Genomic DNA, 9352 nt, shown 5'->3' on the forward strand with positions numbered 1-9352 from the left:
AAAAAACACGCGACAGCTGCCTGCCCTGCTGACATTTCAATCGAAGAGAAGAAACGTCTGCTGCGCTCGGAGAGACGATGCTTCCGTTGCACGAAACCTAATCACCGCTCGAATGAATGCAGAAGCAGCATGCAATGCACGCAGTGTTCGAGACGGCATGCGACAACGATGTGCGACCCAGGCTACGCGCCAACCAAGGTAGAAGCAAACCAAAACGCGATAACGAGCGCCCCAGTGAATCTGGAATCTGACACAAGCGGAGCTGCCGGGCCAGCTGTCCTCCTCCAGACTGCAACGATCTGGTGTGCAGGAGAAACCAACGGGATGTTCGTCCGAGCTCTCTTCGACGGAGGGAGCCAACGTTCGTTCATTACAAAGAACGGGTCCGAACGTCTCCAGTGCAAGATCTTGGGACAGGAGACACTGACCGTCGGAGTATTCGGCGGACACCAATCAGAACGAGTATTTAACAGGGTACTGGTTTCAGTAACGGCACAAAACGGCAAGATACATAAGCTTGAAGTTCTTGAAACGGACGTGATATGCGATCAGAAGATCCCTATCCCCGAACCCAACCTGAAGAAACTACTCGGGCAATTGAAGATGGCCGACTCGACTAACAACAAGCAGCGTGGTGATATTGACCTTCTCATCGGCTCAGAGCACTACTGGGACCTTGTGACTGGGAAATCTAAACTACTAAAAGAGAAGCTAAGAGCGGTCGAGACCGCGTTCGGATGGAGTGTCCAAGGCCCCGTGAGAGCAACAGTTCACGACGTACATTGTACGCAAACGATCGCCCTCAAGACATCAGTGGCAGAGGCTGAAGCAACAGACTGCTTGGAGCGCTTTTGGACACTGGAGTCAATCGGAGTGACTGAAGACAAAGGAGACAACTCGGAGAAACAATGGCAGCTAGACTCCTTCAAGGAGAGCATCAAACGAGTTGGTTCCCGATACGAAGTTGCTCTTCCCTGGAAACCAAACGTGAATCTCGACGACAACAGGGAAAGAGCAGAAAAACGACTGACCCAGCTGACGAACCGTCTCCAAAGAACGCCGGACTTGCTTCGCGAGTACGACGCTTTAATGAGACAGTACTGTTCGGAAGGAATGGCGGAACCGGTAACGAGGAACGACGTCGACGAGCAGAAGCCGACCTACTACATGCCACATCAAGTGGTGCTCCGAGATTCAAGCAGTGGGACGGGGTTGCGCGTCGTGTTTGACGCTTCATCGAATGGCAACAAGTCGAGGTCACTAAACCAAAACTCCGAGAGCGGACCTAACGTGATCGCTGACCTCGTTGGCTAGCTGCTCAAGTGCAGAAACCACAGGATCGCGTTGGTGGAGAGAGGGACGATTGAGGTCTTTCAGGCAACGAGCTCCACTGCAGTTCCTTCGGTGCTGAACATTGAACGCTACAGCGATGCAGCACGCCTCTTTCGGGTGACAGAGTGGAGTCTGCGCTATGTCGGCAAGCTACGGCATGTAAGCAGTAACACCGGTCAAACTGCAGCCATCGAACTGCGTCGGGCCGAAAGATATTGGATACATCACGCACATCGGGAAGAGCTTCAACGAGAAATCGAGAGTACGCAAAGAGGGGAGCGTCCTCCTTCGGACTCGCCTTTACGAGACATCCCAGAGCACATTGACGATAACGGAATTCTCCGTGTCACGGGTAGGCTTCCACAGAGTGACAAGCCGTAGTGCGAACGACACCACAGCCTATTCACAGGCAGACAACGCTTGGGAAAACTACTCGTCCGACAGTCGCATCGACAGGAGCTACACGGGGGAGTTTGGGACAGCCCGGTCCAGCTCAGAGAGAAGTACTGGGTGGTGCGAGCACGGCAACTGGTGAAGAAGATAATCAAGAGATGCGTGACGTGCCAGCGTTTCAATGCCCGTTCGACGACAGAGGTGACCGCTCCGCTTCCACGAGACCGAGTGACACAGGCTCAACCCTTAGAAGTCACTGGTGTCGACTTCGCAGGACCACTGTTGGAAGGGGGTGATCTGATTCTTCTCCGCGACGGCCTCCGACCCCGACAGCAGAGGAAACGCGCTAGGATCAAGAAGGTGTTTCCGGGTAGAGTCGGCAAAGTACGATCATGCCTGCTCAAGATGCACGGAGGGTCAACGCTGAAACGATCCATACAGTTATAATTGTAACTTCTAGAGATCACATAACGAGATAAAAAAATGACACTGTCATTTTGGAAGGAATGTGTTGTAAAATAAAAAGAAGAAAACGTGGAGATGCCCGAGTCGGGAAGAGGGAAGGAAAAACGACTTCGAGAATGAGCAGAAACCGAGGCACCAGCCCTTTTCCAGGAAACCGGGGAGAGGGACGGAGAGCCGCGGGGAGAGCGCGCCCCACCGTGGGGTCATAAACGACGAGCCCCCCTCTTGGACCGACGCTTGGTGCGGGCGACTTCTCCCTTCTTGTTGGAACGACGTTTGAACGCGGACGTGCCTTCTCTAACTTTACTTAAATGAGTTTTCAATATAATAAACCATGTTCTGTTACTCTAAAAACCAACGAGTCCTTTCCCTAATTCCACAGGGAGAGCCGAGCGACGAGCCAGCCGCGAAGCACGGGACGCCTTGTAGTCACACATTGGGCGCTGTCGCAGACCAGAAAAGATGCTTCTTGTAACACCAACCGATTGTAACCTAAACATTTAGACAGATATATCCTTGCATTATCCCGAAGTAACCGGTACATCACGGATGTCGTATATATTTTTTTTTTAATTTTTAATATTGTGTGTATGATGATGTGTGTTTGATGACCCACAAGTTTTATATAGTCGGTGCTTGTATTTAAACTATAGAAAACGGCACGTGACTACGGAGAAGAGAGTGAGCGCGAATAAAGAAAACGAACTTCGTGCCGCAAATTCTGTTCTGGGTGGTTGGGCTCTCATATGTAATAACAAAAAAAAAAAAAAAAAAAAAACGAGCGTGTTGGTGAATAGATACGAATTGTTGCAAGGATAAAACATCAAGGACGGGGACGGAAACCGGAGTTTTTGTCTCATATGTCATGTACAAATAAGAACCTTAACGAGCGTAAATACCCTTTCAGCGTCCCTTCAACTTAACGCGAATCTGGTTTCTACGCATGCGCAGTGCCCACATTTGATGTCACGTGAGCAAACGTCGACAGAAGATGCCGGTCTAAAAAATCCACAATTAACAAAAAAGAATCAGCGTTTTGCCTTTTTTTTTTCTGCAAGATTGTTTCATTTTGTCATTGACTGACTTATGTTTCTTAGCCCTGCTCCGCTGCGTTCTGCCACTACAGGAGTTCCAGTGCCTGATGGGACTTCCCGAGGCAACGTACTGGCTCGCGCACTACTGCGCTTGCGTGGTGTTTGCCCTCGCGGAAAGCGCCATTATGCTGGCCTTTATGTTCTTGTATAAGCACAAGACTTTTGGCGTGGTTTACTTGGAAAACGCTGACCCGACTCTTCTTCTGGTGTCGTTCGTGGTGGTTTGCTTCGAGTTGCCACTGCTGGTGCATTTGGCGTCCTGCGTGACGAAAAGAGGTAAGTATGCCCATGACAGGCATTCCGCACTTTGAACGAGAAATAATATTGGTATCTAAGCTTTATGCTCTGCTCTGATCCGTATTTTTACGAGGAAAGTACTGACTCTAAAAACGTGGAATTTAAACGAGCTGTACTCCGTTTCAGCGGAGCTCCTGCGGTTTTTGGAGCTACCCGACCTGAACGCATTTTTGGAATGCCCAGTTTTTACTCTTCCTGCCATGCTATTTATTATCTCTAAACTCAAAATAGCCATAAAAACGCGATGCCATCGTCTTTGCGTGTTTGCTACGTACATCACACCGAGCCCAAACCAATCTAGTCCAATAAACGCACCGCGTACTACGCTTCTTCCTTCCTTTTCTTCCTTTTTTTTTTCTGGGGGGGGGGGGGGGTTGGTACTGGGTGCATTCATACCGGGTGCTCTCTTTGAACGGAACTGAAACAAGTCTACGCAACTTCAACTTCTTCACATTTTGGCAAACGTCGATGAGGCTGCGCCAGTTTCCGCTGCACGCTTGTAGTGTGCCTAGAGATTACGGAGTGTTTCAAGCTGCTCGATAGGGGTCCCGTGGTTTAAGGGTCCGCCTTTGCGATACGAGCTGCTACGAGGAATTCGAAAGCACCGATCGTTGGCAAGCGTCTCCGGCTATCCACCCGCATTCCTCCTTGCCACGCGAGAACGCGGCGCGCGCGCCATTGCGCTGATTCTGTGCGACCAGTTCGAGTTTTCCACTTTTCACCCTCTTCGTCCTCGCCCCCTCCACCTCCCTTCTACCCTGTCCACCGTTGCCTGTTTGCTCCTCCCCCATGATAAAGCCCTACAAAAAAAAAAAAAAAAATGTGAGCCAGTTTGTAAACATCTTAACGTTTTTTTAACAAACCTGTCCACTTCCTATCTTATCGCCATTTTTCTACAAGGTTTCTACAGATTTCCTGTCAACAGGAGTCTAAGAGCACAGTCGTCACAAATCCTACCAACTGTCTGTCGCCAACGGTCGTTAGACTTTGCGTCGCCATATCCTTAGATTTTCTACAGACCTGACTTGATAGACTATTCCCACTGAAAACATGGCAAAATTGTTGATATGAGTCATAAGCAGTTTTCGTGTGTAGTATATATATATATAAGAAACGTTTTACAACAGGCTTGAAGTGAACTACATAGTCACAGGATTTTATTGTCACAAGATCCGGCCCTGATAAACATTTAAAAAGAATGTTTATCGCTTGTCTACAGCAATTCGTTAGAAACTCTCTTTATCAGTCTACAGCAATTCGTTAGAAACTCTCTTATTGGCGCTAGAAATGGGACAGGAGTGTTGCTAGAATGTCTGTACGTTTGCTGTACAGACTCGCCACATTATCTGTACACTGAAGTCTACACAAAACCTGTAGGCAGCAGCAGCCAATAATCTGTAGACAATGGTTAAAAAAGTTGATACATTCTCCAAGGGAGGCTATGCTCTCTAGCCATATTTATGTCTAGAAATTCTGCAGAAATTGGTTAAATTTTTTTGTAAGGGGGAGGATCTTCTGCCTTGCAGAATCTCGAGTCTAGTCGTCGGCCTTTAAATCTATGCGGAGCGCAAGTTCGTCTGCTTCTTTTGCATGGTTTGTGGTGACGTCAGGAAGACGCCGGGCTGTGATTGGCTCTGATTGAAAGAATAGTGGGTAGACCCCAAAGCAAGCTGCTTTGAGGTCTACCCACTATCCTTCAATCAGAGCCAATCAGAGCCAATCAGAGCCAATCAGAGCCAGCCAGAGCTCGGCGTCGTTCTGACGTCACCGCAAGCCCTTGGCAAGAAGCAGACGACTTGCTCTCCGTGTAGGCTCTCTCCCAGAATTGCGCGGTACTCATTGTACAAGTATAATCGAATTACTCGTAATCGATAACTTTTTGAAGGAATTTTGTAATGATTTGAATAAGCCTATCAGGAAGCAATCGCAAGGGTAATCCAATTACTTTTGGAAGCACTGAAATTACTTGCAACAGAATTCCCGAACCAAGTCTCCGACGGGAAGTTGGTTTACCAAAATCGGTAAATTAAGAATATAAATAGTTTATAGTTGGGATTGTAATCCAATAATAGACAGTACAAAAAAAAAAAGAAACGTTTTAAAACCGAAATCTTTTTTTATTAGCTTTAAAAGTTTGATTAATCGGAAAAGTAACGGTCTCGTTTTGAATTAACGGTCAATTCCTTTTCTTCTTAATAACCGAGTAATCCAGTTCAAAACTTTTTAAGCGAGAGTAATTGTAATTGTAATCGATGATTATTGTCTTTTTTTTGAGTAATCTGTACGAAACTGCTCTCTGCATACTTGGATAGACTGTAGATCCCATCTTCAGCGACCATAGAAGAGAACAATTGTACTGCATGCGTGAAAACCTTTTATGCTCCAAACAATGTGGGACCGCATTTACCTAACGGCGCGTATCGCTGCTTTCAGGAGTTTACGCGGTCCCGCTCGGCCTTGTGGTGTACATTGTGCTGCCCTTGGTTCAGCTGGGCGGTTTCTCCGGGTTACCGTATGGCGTCGCACAGTACATCTTTAAGGAACGATCGACGAAGCTTCTTTCCTCCATCTACCCGCACTGCGCTCTGTGTTGGGTGTTGCGAATCACTGGCCTGGAAAACGACTACACCGGTGAGACTGGGTTTCAAAGACGAGGCGCGCCGCGTGTGTACACTTTGAAGATGTCCGGAAGGTCCACTTTCCCACAAAGCAGAGGGAAGAGCCAGTCGCTGCGAAGCTACGGACCAATGACGTGAATAAAATCATGTTTTAGACCAATTAAAAAAAAAAATTGCGCTGTGACACTGAGCCTGACTTTTCCCCGTGCTCAGCGTCACAACGCGGACTCTTCTTCTTTAATCTAAACATATATTTCAAGCCCCGCCATTCGCCGAGGTCCGGGAAAGTGGGTGCTCCAAATATCGTAAAATGTAATATTAAGCAAAAAAAAAAAAAAGTTTGGTTTGTTTTGCTATATAATGATTAAGACGTGCGTGTTCGTTTTTACCTTCACGCAATAACTTAAAAGCATTTCGAACCAAAGTAGCTTTACGATGTTTGCCATTGGAGATTTTAGAAGTCAAATTTCCATCCGTAAGCGCCTCTTTTTTTATCTAAATTTTCGTGTCAATGTTCTCCATTCCGTGCTCGTTTCTTTTATATTAAACAGGTAAAGCGGGATGGGACATAATTACCAAACGAGCCCTCGGATTCGATAACGTAACCATCATCGAGATCTGGGCGGTGACGGCACTTTCTTCGGTGGTCCTGGTCTGCCTTATTTGGTACCTCTCGAGGGTCCTCCCCTGGGTTGCTTCGATTCCCCAGCATCCTCTCTTTCCTTTTATGGTACGTTTCCTGTCTGTCCTCTGGCACTTGAGCCTCACTCTCTGTACCGCGTCACGAAAGAGACCCGCGTGCTTGGCTACATGGCGGAAATAGCTGAGTTTGCGACTGCAGAAGGCGAGCTGACGGCTGAAGTCCGTAGCAGCTCAAGAAGGTAGGTCGAGGGAAAGGAAGGAGGGAGAGGAGGAAGCAGACGGAACGCTGGGGAAGAGAGACGGTAACCTCCTCCTCTCTTGAGCATTCTGTCTGCTTCCTCCTCTCCGGCCTTCGTTTCCCTCGACCTAACTTCCTGAGTTGCAACGGACTATAGGTTTCTTGGTGGCCCTTTGCAACGCTTACATGACGCCATCTAGATTGCCGGATTTTCGCAGCCTATACGTGTGAACTAGTTCTTGGCATGCGCAGTGCGAAACGCACTCAAATATGGCGTCCAGTGGATACCCTAGCAAATGAAGCTGAACGTCGACCATTGTTCAGCACTTCAAAAGGTTGGCGCGATGAAAAAAACATAATTCGTTTCGTTTCCATTGCACTGGCTCAACGCACTTAGTATTTTGTCAGTGCAACGCTCCCTTATTTTTATTATTTTTGGCGAGTGACGTATAAAAGGTTTCGAAAAAAATGTTTTTTTTTTATTGCAAAAATAAATTGCGATTTGCCGAAACGCTCATTCTCTGCCCGAATGTAGAGCTGGCTGTCCGAACCAAATTCCAAAGTTTCAGAGCTAACCGTTACCTCAATGAAGATGTTCTGTGATTTTGTGAAGTTTTCAATGAAAAAATGAGAGCCGACGGAGCTCTCAACTACGTAAAGCTGAGTGGCGCCAGTTGCCGAAAAAGGGCGAAAACGGGTTATGATTCGTCAAGGCGTCTCTATAGGCTATTGCTGAACTCTCTCTGACCGCGGAGCTCAAAACTCACTACGTCCGGAGTTTCTTTTTAATGTTTTTATTGCAACAGAACAAGAAGCGCAAGGCATGCTCAATTCAAATCATATTCGTCACGCCTGATAGGCTACACACCTTTTCGGACCAGACACCGAAATCTACGAAAAGCCGTTTTAAGAGCGAGGTAAAGATGACGCGCTGTTATGCTGAAAAATACTTTTTATTTTTTGTTTTGCCCGCTGCACAGCAGGTTTTACTTTATCCTTTTTTGAAAACTAACACATTCTGGGGTTTCGTCATTCGATAATCTTATTCTGTATACTTAAGGTAATTATCACACTTCGTTCAGCATCAAGACGTATACCGTATTGGGATGTCTAGAAGCCTGAGCATGGCAGTCGTTCCATGCTGCGCGAGAGTTTTGCGGCCGAGGTGCGTCCTGGAGCTTAAGCTATTGTCACCGACAATTTGAGAAACGAAGAGCGCAGTTAATTTTTTTTTTTAATTTTCATTTGATCTTTGAAGTTCTTATCGGTTGATAGAAAGTACTAGTAGATCATTCTGATACTTCCGATACCCCCGATAACGATACGATGTTTGCGGAAAGGCAGCGGCGGAGTATCGGGTGTCCTTATCGGAGTCATGGGAACGATTTACTAAAACTCTCTAATGACACAATCTCATTAGTTACGGAGTGATAATATGCTCGGGAGTCAGTGCCTGCCCCGAGTTTTTTTAATCTGTCACGCTTATAGCCTTCCGTGTTGTATATCTCGAGTATTGTTCATAAATGGTATTCAAGCGAATACGGTAAAGCCTGGTTCAGGCAGTTGCGTTTGAGTGCGTTCGACTGCGTTGCGGTTGCGAGAAGCCAGGACATCACTGCTGCTTATATCGCGTGCCAAGATGATTTCTTGAATCGGATTCCACGCTTCATACGAAGCACAGATATGCCGGTGACTCGCTTTCGGTTCTCGACGCAACGCAGACAAACGCACTCAAACGCAAGTGTCTGAACTGGCCTTAAGACAGATAGAATAAAAAACGTCAAGAGGAAAGTTGGCTAGACTTTGCAGATGCCCAAGCAGCGTAATGCGATTCCAAGTCGCAAAGCACGAGTTTAACTTTTTTTCCCTTCTCTGATGCAGCGAAGCTATTGGGTTCCGACTGCCCAAATATTGGAGCCAGTTACCTCGACCCAGGCTGTCGACTCCCAACTTTTTGAACCGGCGCCGACGAATGCGAAAGTCGTGATAGTCACCAGGGAACTGCGAAAGGTACATTTTAATCTCGATTATGTTTACTGGGTTGGTTTCTTTTAACGCTGGAATCTGACGCTGGCCTAGTCGGGTACTACGCTGTTCCGATGATTCTTGTTTTGTAAGTTGGTGACCTGCTCAGATGCAACGTTTAGCGCACTCGTTGTCTCTTGACCGTTCTTCTCACTTGCGTAATGGTCGAGTAGCGTACCCTTATTTGAGAGCCTTCAGTAGCATACCTAACCTTGTGTGTCTAACGGAGTGATACGAGGTTTACGGAC

The sequence above is a fragment of the Ixodes scapularis genome, unplaced genomic scaffold (genome assembly GCF_016920785.2).
Source record: "Ixodes scapularis isolate PalLabHiFi unplaced genomic scaffold, ASM1692078v2 PGA_scaffold3__209_contigs__length_174095766, whole genome shotgun sequence".
Taxonomy (NCBI): domain Eukaryota; kingdom Metazoa; phylum Arthropoda; class Arachnida; order Ixodida; family Ixodidae; genus Ixodes; species Ixodes scapularis.